The sequence below is a fragment of the Schistocerca nitens genome, chromosome 3 (assembly GCF_023898315.1).
Source record: "Schistocerca nitens isolate TAMUIC-IGC-003100 chromosome 3, iqSchNite1.1, whole genome shotgun sequence".
Taxonomy (NCBI): domain Eukaryota; kingdom Metazoa; phylum Arthropoda; class Insecta; order Orthoptera; family Acrididae; genus Schistocerca; species Schistocerca nitens.
The window spans coordinates 817,628,805-817,641,060 of record NC_064616.1 but is presented as its reverse complement, the minus strand read 5'-3'; the positions used below and the strand labels follow the sequence as shown (position 1 = coordinate 817,641,060).

General features: G+C 39.1%; 1 protein-coding gene across 1 annotated transcript in view; it reads left to right on the top strand.

Annotated features, from left to right (window-relative positions):
* LOC126248840 (uncharacterized) overlaps nucleotides 1-12,256 on the top strand; it is a 413,487-nt gene that overhangs the window by 157,058 nt on the left and 244,173 nt on the right. The window lies entirely within an intron of this gene.

The window sequence follows — 12,256 nt, the reverse complement described above, 5'->3', positions numbered from 1 at the left end:
AAGGACTTGGAAGAGCAGTTGAACGGAATGGACAGTGTCTTGAAAGGAGGATATAAGATGAACATCAACAAAAGCAAAACGAGGATAATGGAATGTAGTCAAATTAAATCGGGTGATGCTGAGGGGATTAGATTAGGAAATGAGACACTTAAAAGTAGTAAAGGAGTTTTGCTATTTAGGGAGTAAAATAACTGATGATGGTCGAAGTAGAGAGGATATAAAATGTAGACTGGCAATGGCAAGGAAATCGTTTCTGAAGAAGAGAAATTTGTTAACATTGAGTATAGATTTAAGTGTCAGGAAGTCGTTTCTGAAAGTATTTGTATGGAATGTAGCCATGTATGGAAGTGAAACATGGACGATAACCAGTTTGGACAAGAAGAGAATAGAAGCTTTCAAAATGTGGTGCTACAGAAGAATGCTGAAGATAAGGTGGGTAGATCACGTAACTAATGAGGAGGTATTGAATAGGATTGGGGAGAAGAGAAGTTTGTGGCACAACTTGACTAGAAGAAGGGATCAGTTGGTAGGACATGTTTTGAGGCATCAAGGGATCACAAATTTAGCATTGGAGGGCAGCGTGGAGGGTAAAAATCGTAGAGGGAGACCAAGAGATCAATACACTAAGCAGATTCAGAAGGATGTAGGTTGCAGTAGGTACTGGGAGATGAAGAAGCTTGCACAGGATAGAGTAGCATGGAGAGCTGCATCAAACCAGTCTCAGGACTGAAGACCACAACAACAACAACAACGTGTTCGTGATTACTCTGCAATTTAATCTTTGCCTGGTAAAGGGTTCATCGAACCACCTTAAAGATGTTTCACTACTGTTCTACTCTTGAACAATGTGTGGCAAAACCGAATACTTAAATTTTTCTGCGGAAGCATCAATTTCTCTTATTTTATTATTATGATGATGATTTCTCTCTACATAGGTGGGCACCAACAAAATACTTTTTGCATTTGGAAGAGAAATTTGGTGATTAAAATTTTGTGAATTGATCTCTCCAGAAAGAAAGAGAACTTCGTTTTAATGATTACCAGTCCAACTCGCATAACATATCTGTGACATTCTCTCCCCTATTCCATGATAATACAACATGAGTTGCCCTTCTTTGAACTTCTCAGTATCTTCCATCAATCCTACCTGATATGGGTCCCATGCCGTACAGCAGTACTCCAGAAGAGGACATACAAGTGTAGTGCAGGCAGTCTCTTTAGTGGACCTGTTGCATCTTCTAAGTGTTCTACAATCTCCAGCAGAACATTGAGTTAAGGAAAAACAAAAGTGACAGTCTACAGATGACAGCTTGGAATGTTAAGGTCTCTAATAGAGTAGCTAGGTTGGAGATAAATGGCTAGTTTGATATAGCAGGAATTAGTGAAATGCAGCAGTAGGAATCACTGGTCTTCTGGTCAGGTCAGTACAAGGATATCAACACTAAATGTGATAGGGTAATGCAGTGTATAATGAGGTAATGGAAATTATTTTGGTAGTTAAAGGAGATGAAAGTTTAATTGTAATGCATGAGTAGAATTCAATAGTAGGAAACTGAAGAGAAGAAAACATGGGCTGGGAAATTGAGTGAAAGAGGAAGCTGCCTAATATAATTTTGCACAGAGCATAATTTAAACATTGCCAGCACTTGGTTTAAGAATTGTTTAAGAACATTTTGTGTGTGGAACAGACCTGGGGCTAATGGAAGTTTTCAGACTGACATGAATTAGAAACCGGATTTTAATCCGTAAAATGTTTCCTGGAGCAAATGTGATCTCTGTCTTCAACTCGCTGGTCTTGAACTGCTGGCTGAAACTGAAGAAACTGCAAAATGTAGGAAATGAAGGAGATGGGAGCTGGATAAAGTGATGTAACTAGAGTTTGTTTAGAGTTTCAGAGGGAGCATTAGCCAATGTTAGACTGAAGTGGGGGGAAAGGAATACAATAGAAAATGGATGGTTGGTTTTGAGGGTGAAATAGTGAAGGCAGCAGATGATCACATAGGTAAAAAGAGAAGACACAGTAGAAATCCTTGGATAATGCAGGAGATATTGCATTTAATTGATGAAAGGAGAAAATATAAAGATTAAGCAGGTGAAAGGGAATAAAGGTGTCTTAAAAATTGAGTCATAGAAAGTGCTTAAATATTTAGCATAGTTATGTTATTGATTACAGTGCCACTAAAGTGGAGTTACTAAATATATTTTCCCAAAATTCCTTCACCAAAGGAGTAAAAGTAAATACTTTCAGAATTCAGCAGAATTCAGATCAAGAACTACTGCCAACAAGAGTAACTTCGTAGAAGATATCCTTAGTGTAGCAAAGGAACTCATATCACTTAATAAAGGCAAGTCTCCCAGTCCATATTGTATACCAATTACATTACTTTCAGCGTAGCTGATATAAAAGCTCCACACTTAGCATTCACATACAACAGCTCCCTCTACGAAAGATTCATAGCTAAAGACTGCGAAGTTGCACAGGTCATACCAGTACTCAAGAAAGGAAATAGCAGTAATCCACTGAATTACAGACCCATATCTCTGATGTTAATTTGTGGTAAGATTTTGGAATGTGTCCTGTGTTCGAACATTATGAATTATCTCAAGCAAAATGATTATTAACATACAGTCAGCATGTATACAGAGAATATCATTCTTGTGCAACACAACTAGCTCTTTATTCTCATGAAGTAATGAGTGCTATTGACAGGAGAACTCAAACTGATTCCATATTTATGGATTTTGAGAAGGCTTCCAATACTGTTCGTCACAAATAAGCTGTAATGAAATTGCATGCATATGGAGTATCATCTCATTTCTGCAACTAGATTTATGACTTTGAGTCTGAATTTCCGCAGTTCATACTAACTGATGGAATGTCATTGAGTAAAATGGAAGCGATATTTGGCATTCTCCAAGAAAGTGTTATAGGCCCTCTGCTGTTCCTAATGTATATAAATAATTTGGGAGACAATTTGAGCAGCCATCTTAGATTGTTTGCAGATAATGCTGTCATTTACTGTTTAGTAAAGTGATCAGAAGATCAAAACCAATTGCAAAATGACTTAGACACGATATCTCTATGGTGCCAAAAATTGGCCATTGACTCCAAATAATGAAACATGTGAGGACATCCACATGAGTTCTGAAAGGAATCTGTTAAATTTCAGTCATGCAAATCTAAAGGTTGTCAGTTCAACTAAATACCTAAAGATAGCAATGATGAGCAACTTAATTGGAATGATTGCATAGATAATGTCGTGTGGAAGGTGAACCAAAGACTGTGTTTTATTGGCAGAACACTTAGAAGATGCAACAGGTCTACTAAAGAAACTGCCTGCACTACACTTGTCCATCCTCTGCTAGAGCATTTCTGTGTAGTATGGGATCCTTACCAGAAAAGATCGATGGAGGGCAATGAAAAAGTTCAGTTAAGGGCAGCTCATTTTGTACTGTCGTGAAATAGGGGGGAGTGTGTCACGGATATGATAGCAAGTTGGAATGGCAATGATTAAGACAAAGGAATATTTTGAAGTTGCAAGATCTTTTCTCAAAATTATAGTCTCCAACATATCCTCCAAATGTGAAAATATTTTTTTGATGCCTGCCTACATAAGAAAAAATGATTATCATAGCAAAATAAGCGAAATCAGAGCTCACACACAGAGATTTAAGTGTTAGTTTTCTTTTTTTCCCACACATAATTCAAGAGTGGAACAGTGGAGAAATAATGTGAAAAGCACTCAATGAACCCTCTGCCAATCACTTAGGTGTCAACTACATAGTAGTCGTGTAGATATAGAGTGAACTCCAATAGTAGCTGCTCAATTTTAATCAAAACAGTTACCACAATGTTTTTAAGAGATGTGGATAATGGATTCTAGAAGTTTCCGTTATTCATATTTATTAGCATTTTGTATGAAAAGTTCAACATTTCAGAGAACAAGTAAAAACAATCTTTCAAATGTTTTATTAAACCTTCACTTCTTGGAAGTAACTGAAATATATACCAGATGGAAATAATGCTGAGCCTTTTAAAATGCATGTATTTCATTGTGAAAACATATTTTGTCATTACTCAGATGGACATTTAGCAATGTGTTGTGTGCTAGTCAGAATAGCTACTCTTATTCAGAGCATTTATTTTTTATATTGCAATGTGTTAACAAAACACTAAGCCAAATCTATCACAACATCGCCTGACATTAACTGAATGTTTGTATGAAATAAGTGTTTTTGAGTATTACAGGAATTTTTAAACACAATCTGTGAATATGAGAATTATGGCACTTCTGAATTATTTGAGCAACCTATGAGCTTTGTTTGGTGGTTCCTTGATGAATTTTTAGCTATTTGACTCCTAGTTTGTTGTTCCTACATCACTGATATATAGCTTACCAGACCTCAAATATTAAAGAAAGGCAGTTGCCCATGACAGAAGATTCGAATCATGCTACAGTGACTTGAATAATGAAATTTTGAAGTCCAGTGAATGTCCTGATGCCAAATTTGGTAGATATCAATAATAGTGAATGATTTTGTAGAACCTTCAGTCAGAACCATGTACCACAGAAGGAATTCTGTCAGTGGTAAATGAATTTCTGGTATGGAGAGTGAGTGTGCTCAGTATGTATTTTGATTTATCAGAGTATCTTCTCCATCATACTTCTCTGTTGTTATTTCACATTGTATATCTTGTTCCATATCCCTTTGGCAGGAAATGATAACTTATTTTCAACATTATGTTCTCACAAAGGAAAAATAATTGACTGTCTCCCCAGTCATTTTGGAAGACTCTTGGAACAAACTAAAGTTTGTCAGCAACTGAATTATAGCAAATTTTTATTGGCCAACTATTGTCACTTTGTATAGTGAAAAATTTTAAGTATGAAATCTCTGTAGAATTTGTACTTTTTAATGTGCTTTGATGTATGCAAATGAACTGAGGCAATATGTATATTATTCATGGTATTGCTTAGGCTAAAGACTTTAATTTGTAGCTTCACGTAATTCCTGCAGAAGTGTTCTGATAGCATCACTGTTGCTATTTTTTCTGAAAAAGTATGTTACAGCAGTAGCAAGTCATCTGGATACCTATTCCTTTTTGTGGATTAAGATAGTTTCTTTCTTCATATCTGTTAATGTGGTTGAGGTTCTACATTACCTATTGGTAACAGGCAGACCCCATCCCACTTTCTTACTGTGATTGGATAGATCGGAATGGGCATGCTGCCATAAACACCTCATTTCTGGAGCTCATTTTCATATTCATGTGTAACACAATGACATGAAATTCTTTTGCCATTCAACAGTAGTATCACAGTCATTGTTCTTAGTTACCAACAGTCAGTTTCAGTGCCCCTAGCTGGTTCACACCAGTAATTGTTTGAGATGTAATAGATTATGGAGATCATGAGCATATTTGGTTTGCTAAATTCAATAATTGGAATGCTAAACTTACTATAGACAGGAAAACATTAAAGGTAGATGTCAACCATAGTGAAACACTGCTGCCACAGAAATAACAGCTGAGCTTTATCTCTATCTTGGCAGTGTACTGTCAGTGAATACAATGTGATGAAACCTGCATAAGCCAAAAATTCACAATAAAATCGTTTTTGAGAGAACTTTTGTAGATCAGATGAGTGGAACAAAGAGGCAAGGTGCCTTCATGTCTAAGTATACACAGTCCCTTCCCTAGGATAATATTGTCACATTATAACAACAGTCAAGTCCAAACCTGAAAGCAGGGTCATCAGTGAAGTACAACACCTAGTTCTGCAAGCACGTTTATTATGTACACAGACAGAACAGAACTGGTGACCCACAACATACCAGCCAGCGACATGAACTGCTACCCCACGTTGTATGTAACACAGCTCATAGTGTTGCTCTTTTTCTTGGAGAAACATGACCTGCAGTTTCAGACTCACTCAAGCCAACTATAACATCCTGTAGTCCACAGCTCTTGGTCTAGTGGTTAGTGTTGCTACCTCTGGACCACAAGGTCCAGGGTTCGATTCCTGGCCGTGTCAGGGATTTTTTCCACCCGGGGACTGGGTGTTTGTGTTGTACTCATCATCATTTGGGAAGTGGTGAGATTGGAACTGGAAAGATTGGGAACTTGCACAGGTGCTGATGACTTTGATGTTGAGCGCCTCGCAAACCATCGTCGTCGTCTTCATCATCATCATCATCATCATCATCATCATCATCACTACAACATTCTATATCTAGAATTTGTCAGTGGTCCTCTGTATAGCAGCAATGGAAAGTCCTGGCATTCTGGTTGTGTCATCATCATCTTTTCTGTTATGACCATTGTAGTTAAACCTCTGCTGTTGAAAATTCATGATCATCGAGTGGCTTTCAGTTTCTTTGAATGAGAAGCCCCATTGTTGATCTGGGCTGTAGGAAGGTTTCATACTGAGGAGACGGATGACATAATTCTATACTGGAACATGATGAAGAGTACGATAAGGCCCAGAGTAGCTCTTTAGTGACTTTTCCGATAGTCCCACTTTCTGCATTGGTGTAAAAATCCACACCAAGTCTCCAGAGCTGTATCTCACTGGTCGGTGTTTGGTGTTAGAGTGCTCTCAGTTCTTCTCCTGGGCATTCATTGACTGCATGCAAGCCAGCTGTCTTGTTTTACAGTTCCAGTGATGAGGTATTTCACAAGGTCATCCTGAGTATCATATGGTTGAAATGGGAATAGCGCATACATGGTTGATTCGGCCTCATGACTGTGGAGCAGAAAGGAAGGTGTGTAGTGTCTTGCATCACTGTATTACATATGAATATAATGACAGCCAGTAGCGTGTCTCAGTCTCTCCATTCAGCATCAACATACGTTGAGAGCATATCTGCCAACATGTTATTTAAGTATTCTGCAAGGCCATTCATATACGGGTAGTAGGCAGTCATCAACCTGTGGCCAGTGTCCCAACGTGAAATTATTTCTGATATTAGTCTCGACTGAAAAACTGTTCCACAATCAGATATCATAACATGGAGTGCTCCATGCTTCAAAATGATGCCCGCTGCTAGGAACCTTGAAATTTACAGAGCTTCAACAGTCGGCACAGTTTTGGTGACAGTGTAGCAGGTGAAGTTGTCAGTGCAGACTATTATCCGATCCTCATTTATGGACTTCAGGAACCTCCCCAAGAGGTTGATTTCAATCTGGTGGAATGATGCCACAATGAGAGGAAGCGGTATCAAATGCCCAGGAGGTAATTGCGCCACTTGCTGCCATCACTGAAATTCCTTACAGTGACTTACATAGTGTCTAATGGTTTGTTAGAGACCTTGCCAGTGACATCTGTATCTGATTCTGTCTAGAATGTTAATGAATCTCAGGTGATCAATTATTGGTGCATTGTGGAAATAGCTGGCAATAGGTGAAAAGGGATAATGAGCTACCACTTAAGCTCCACTGGATCATTGTTTCTCTTATACATTGCTCTGTTTATTATTTGGAATTCTCTTTTGGTTGTTTCCTCCTCATTCAAGTCTTCTGTAGATATCAGCAGTGCTGTATCCCCTCTGTTCAGAAGCAATGTCATTTAATGCAACAATTACTGACATTTCATCCATGCAGCTGTGTGCCACCAAAGGATTCCTTGAGAGGCAGTCAGCGTCCTTCCAATTGCATCCACTTCTGTAATACCACTGTGACAAAGTACTCCTGAAGCCTCAGTGCCCATCCTGCTAGTTGACTCAATGGATTGTTCAGGTTAGTCAGCCAGTACAGAGAATTGTGGTCCATCACAGCAGTGAGTGGATTGCCAAATAAATACTTACAAGTGGAACTTTTTAATGGCCCAAAAAATTGCAAATTCCTGTATGTAGAGTAGTGCATCTTGGTTTAGAGAGCACTCTTCAAGCATAAGTTATCACATTTTCAGCATGTTCCTGAATTTGGACTAGAACTGCACGTATCCCATAACCGCTAGCATTGGTATGAAATTCTGCTTGACATTCTCATCATACACAATTCTAGGACTGGAGATGATGATAGTGCTTCCTCAAGGATAAGGCTTTCTTTTCTAGATTGACCTCATCAACCTTGATTTGCCAGTAGCCCACTGCATGACCTTAGTTCAGAAACACATTGCATCTTTCAACCAGTCTGGGATGTCACCAATGCACAGCAAGAAGTAGACACTCTTTTCCTGTTCGTTCAGTTACTGGTAGCTGACACAGGAACACCACGTGTCATCCTTTTTCTCAAGGAGCACAGGAGATGACCAAGACTCTCCAAAGGTTTGATGACATCTTCTTGCAGCATGTTTTCCATTTCTTCCCAAATTATGCATGCTCAGCTGGCAACACCACACATGATCACTGACTAATTGGGCGATTATTGCCAGTATTGTTACGGTGTCTTATCATAGGCTGCGTGATCTGTCTTTTCTTCACTCTGGATTTGAAATTATCTAAAAATTCTTGCAGAATGTCTAACAATCACCAATATTCCTTGGTCAGGCTAGGTCTTATTGACAGATCAGTACTAGTGCCCTCCATCATGTTGCCTGTGGCGATAGCAGAGCACAATGGATGTAGATTTGTTTTGGGAGACTGAGTAGCTTTTTACAACTGACAAAAGCTTCACTGTTTAACCAAGCATCTATATTGACTACTGGAACTTGTCTTGTTGATGACAGCAGGACATAATGATCTTCAATGGCAAATGACCACGCATAGCATTCTTTGTTGTGTGTGCTTGTTAGAGTCGTTGTGAAGCTCTGGCCTTCACAGTCTATTACAATTTGTGATGTTTGCAAGAATTCCCATCCAAGAATAACATTGTAACTACATTCTGCTAAAACAACAAATTAAAAGGGCTGTATTCTGTCAATCATAGTTATTCATGCAATATGTGCTCCTTTTGGCTGGATGTATTTCCTATTGATGATCTTCACCACGATTGCTTTCATATCATGGGACATAGCCTCCATTAGCTGGTGATGATAACCATTTGGCATTATAGACAAAGATGCTCAACTCAACTAACACACAGCCAGATTGGCTGTCTGATGACATTGAGGACATTTACTTACATCTTGCTAACTGATGGAGAATTTCCTCTGTGATGGCCTCACTGCCATCGATTGTCACCTCAATGCATGGGGCGAATGGCTGGTACCTGTATATGTCAATGGGGAATGGCTACAGCATGTTGGGGAGTAATGTCATCCAACTATTTTTCTACCTCATTTCCTCAATGCACTGGCACTGCCCAGTGAATTACTCTGTTGGGACATCTTTTATCATAGGAGTTTTGTACATGCCATCTGCAGCAGCTCTCATCAAATATGAGATTTTGTTGGTTTCTCTCACATTCAGGTTCATAATGTGCCATGGGGTCAAAACATTCTGCATATAAGACTGTGTTGTTTTCGCATGATGCTGGGCCCTGTTCTTAAATTGTTCTTCCACCAAGTGGAATATTTTGCTGATTGTTACCAAATGTTTTCTTCAGTTCTGCCTGGAATTTACCCCAGCTGTCGGGCTTCTCTTTGCTGCTGGACTGTGCCATCCAAGTAAAAGTACACATTTGCCAAACCTGTCATGTCATTCCACCTCTTACATTTGACAACTTGGTCAGATCCTGACCAGCATATCCAGAATACACTCATGCGTGCCTGATATAAGACAACTTACTGCTGTTTTGGAATACATTGACTCCTAAATATACAGATCTTAGGAATGATGTACTGCTTGTATTTAGATTCCTGCACCTGTAGGCAATGACTTTTATGTTGGCAAATTGGAATCATGGTGATGTAAACGTTTTGAAGTATGGCATCTCCACCAGTGTCACATTGTAGCAACAGTCGAGTCCAAATATGAAAGCACGGTTGTCAGTGAAGTAAGAAACTTCGTACTGAAGGCATGTTTATTATGGACACCAATATACAGACAGAAAAGAACTTTTTACCTGTGGCACACCAGCCAGTGAAGCTAGCCACGACTCCACGTTACATGTAGCACTGCTCATGGCAGTTTGGAGGACATCTAGGAAAGTGTGTAAATGAGACAGTCTGCTTCAACTTGAGAGTCAGGTTGGAACATCTGTAACAGGTTGGGCAGTTATATCACAGTTTTCAGTGGATGCTATTAGAAATGAAAGGTAACTGGTCACATGTATTAAACCATTTTGTGTGCTTGTGTTCGTATGGTTTGAGGCATAGTTTCTACTATAATATTACATCTTCAGGGACAGTAATGTCCTCACTAACACATTGAAGACTGTCCAAAATGGTCTGATGAAGATGGTTTAGTGTCTTCTTTGATCCAAAAATCACCAGATTGGTCTGTATTGTAAAAACAATTAAGCACCCATTGCTCCTCAAGCACCTTCTAAGAAGTCTGAACAGTTTCTTTGCCGCGTGAGGAATGATCTGTTATCCAATTGACCACCATTCAATAGTTACAATGGTTCTCTTGTAAGAGTTGCTGTGTGTATTTTCCTTGGGGTTTCTGAAGATATTTTAAAATTTTAATTTGTACTGTATTGATGGAGTCAAAAATTGCTAATAAAATGTATTGTATGATGCCCAATTCTTATCATTTGTGGGAGATCTGTGGCTGAGGCTCATAAAGTGCTGGATAAGACCTATGATGAGGCACCTAGTAGTGAAAGAACATGCAGATAATGGTATCAGTACTTCAAGAACAGTGATTTTGTTGTTAAAGACAGGCATGGTGGTGTAAGAGAGATTTTTGAAACTGACAGAAGCTGTCACTGCAGATCATTATTGAAAACATGTCATTGAGCCAAGCACTGAGAGACAGATGGCCACAATACAGCAATTGACATGAAAAGGCGATTTGCAGCCTGACAATGCTTGACTCCATGTCACAAAACCTGTCAAAATAGATTTGGAAATGTTGAAATGGGAAGTCCTATTTCAGTTTCGATATTTTCCAAACATTGCTCCCCTAGACTACCACCTTTTTCAATCAATGACATATGGCCTTACAGACCAGCACCTCCAGTCATATGAAAAAGTGCCAAATTTGATCAATTCATGGATCTCCTCAAAGAGACAATCACAGGATTCATATGCTGCCCGAAAAATGGGGGAATAGTGGCCAGCAATGACAGGTACTTTTATTCATAAGTGTTTTTATAAGCGTGTCACAATAAAGCTTTGAACTTTGATAAAAAAAAAAAAAACAGTGAAAGCAAAGCTGTAGACCTAATACTTGCTGTGGTTCGATCCCATAACAGCAGAAACCATGTTGTCAGTAACTGGAGATTTCAGCAATGACAACTATTGTGCTGCCATGCACTACATTTCCTATATGCAAGCCAAAGCCATGCTGACTATGAACATCTAGTCACAGTTTACTGTGTGTTAGGAGAAAGTATAGCTTGCTCTATTAGCAAGATGTTCATTCAGTTACAGATCATTGTACAATGATATTAGACATGTCAAATTAGTACAAAAATAAAACACAATTACAAGTTAGCAAAGTGGACATATAAAAATATTATGGACTTAACTCCACAAGAATTTATGCATTGTATGAAATGCTCTTTATACGCAAACTAGTTAGTTGATAAAGCTGAAACCAATGTTACACTATTCATTCAGATCTCGTCACTAGGCATTGCATGCATATAGAGTGCACTACCCACACACTGTCATTTGAAATGTCCACTTAATTTTTATTAAGGAAAAAAAAAGACAGGAAAAATCTAGAGCAACATACATCAGCCTAGCAATAAAGTGTCAAAAACTGAGTTCACAATTCTGATGGCCTCCGCCTCGTCTGCCCCCCTCCACCTCCTCCCTATTCTCCCCCTCCACCTCCTCCCTATTCTCCCCCTCCACCTCCTCCCCATTCTCCCCCTTGACCTCCTCCCCCTCCTGCTCTCCTCTTCCCCATCCTCCCCCTCCACCTTCTCCCACTCCTGCCCCCCCCTCTCTCTCTCTCTCTCTCTCTCTCTCTCACACACACACACACTAGTGAAATTGTGTGTACAATAAATATCTCATAGATACTATGAAGAAGCATTGTAGCTTATACTTGAGGTACTGGAGTGAAATCTAATTGTCTCAGTTGTTGAGGGTATGAAACCTGTAATATCTTAGCACATTGTCCATGTGGAGTAAATTTTCTGTAATTAATCCACTCCTGAAATTCACCCAGAAACTTCCTAATTGGTGCAACTGACTCCCTAAGTTGCCCCTTGACTGAATTTGATAGCTGTTGTTTGTGCTTGAAATCGCATTTTCCT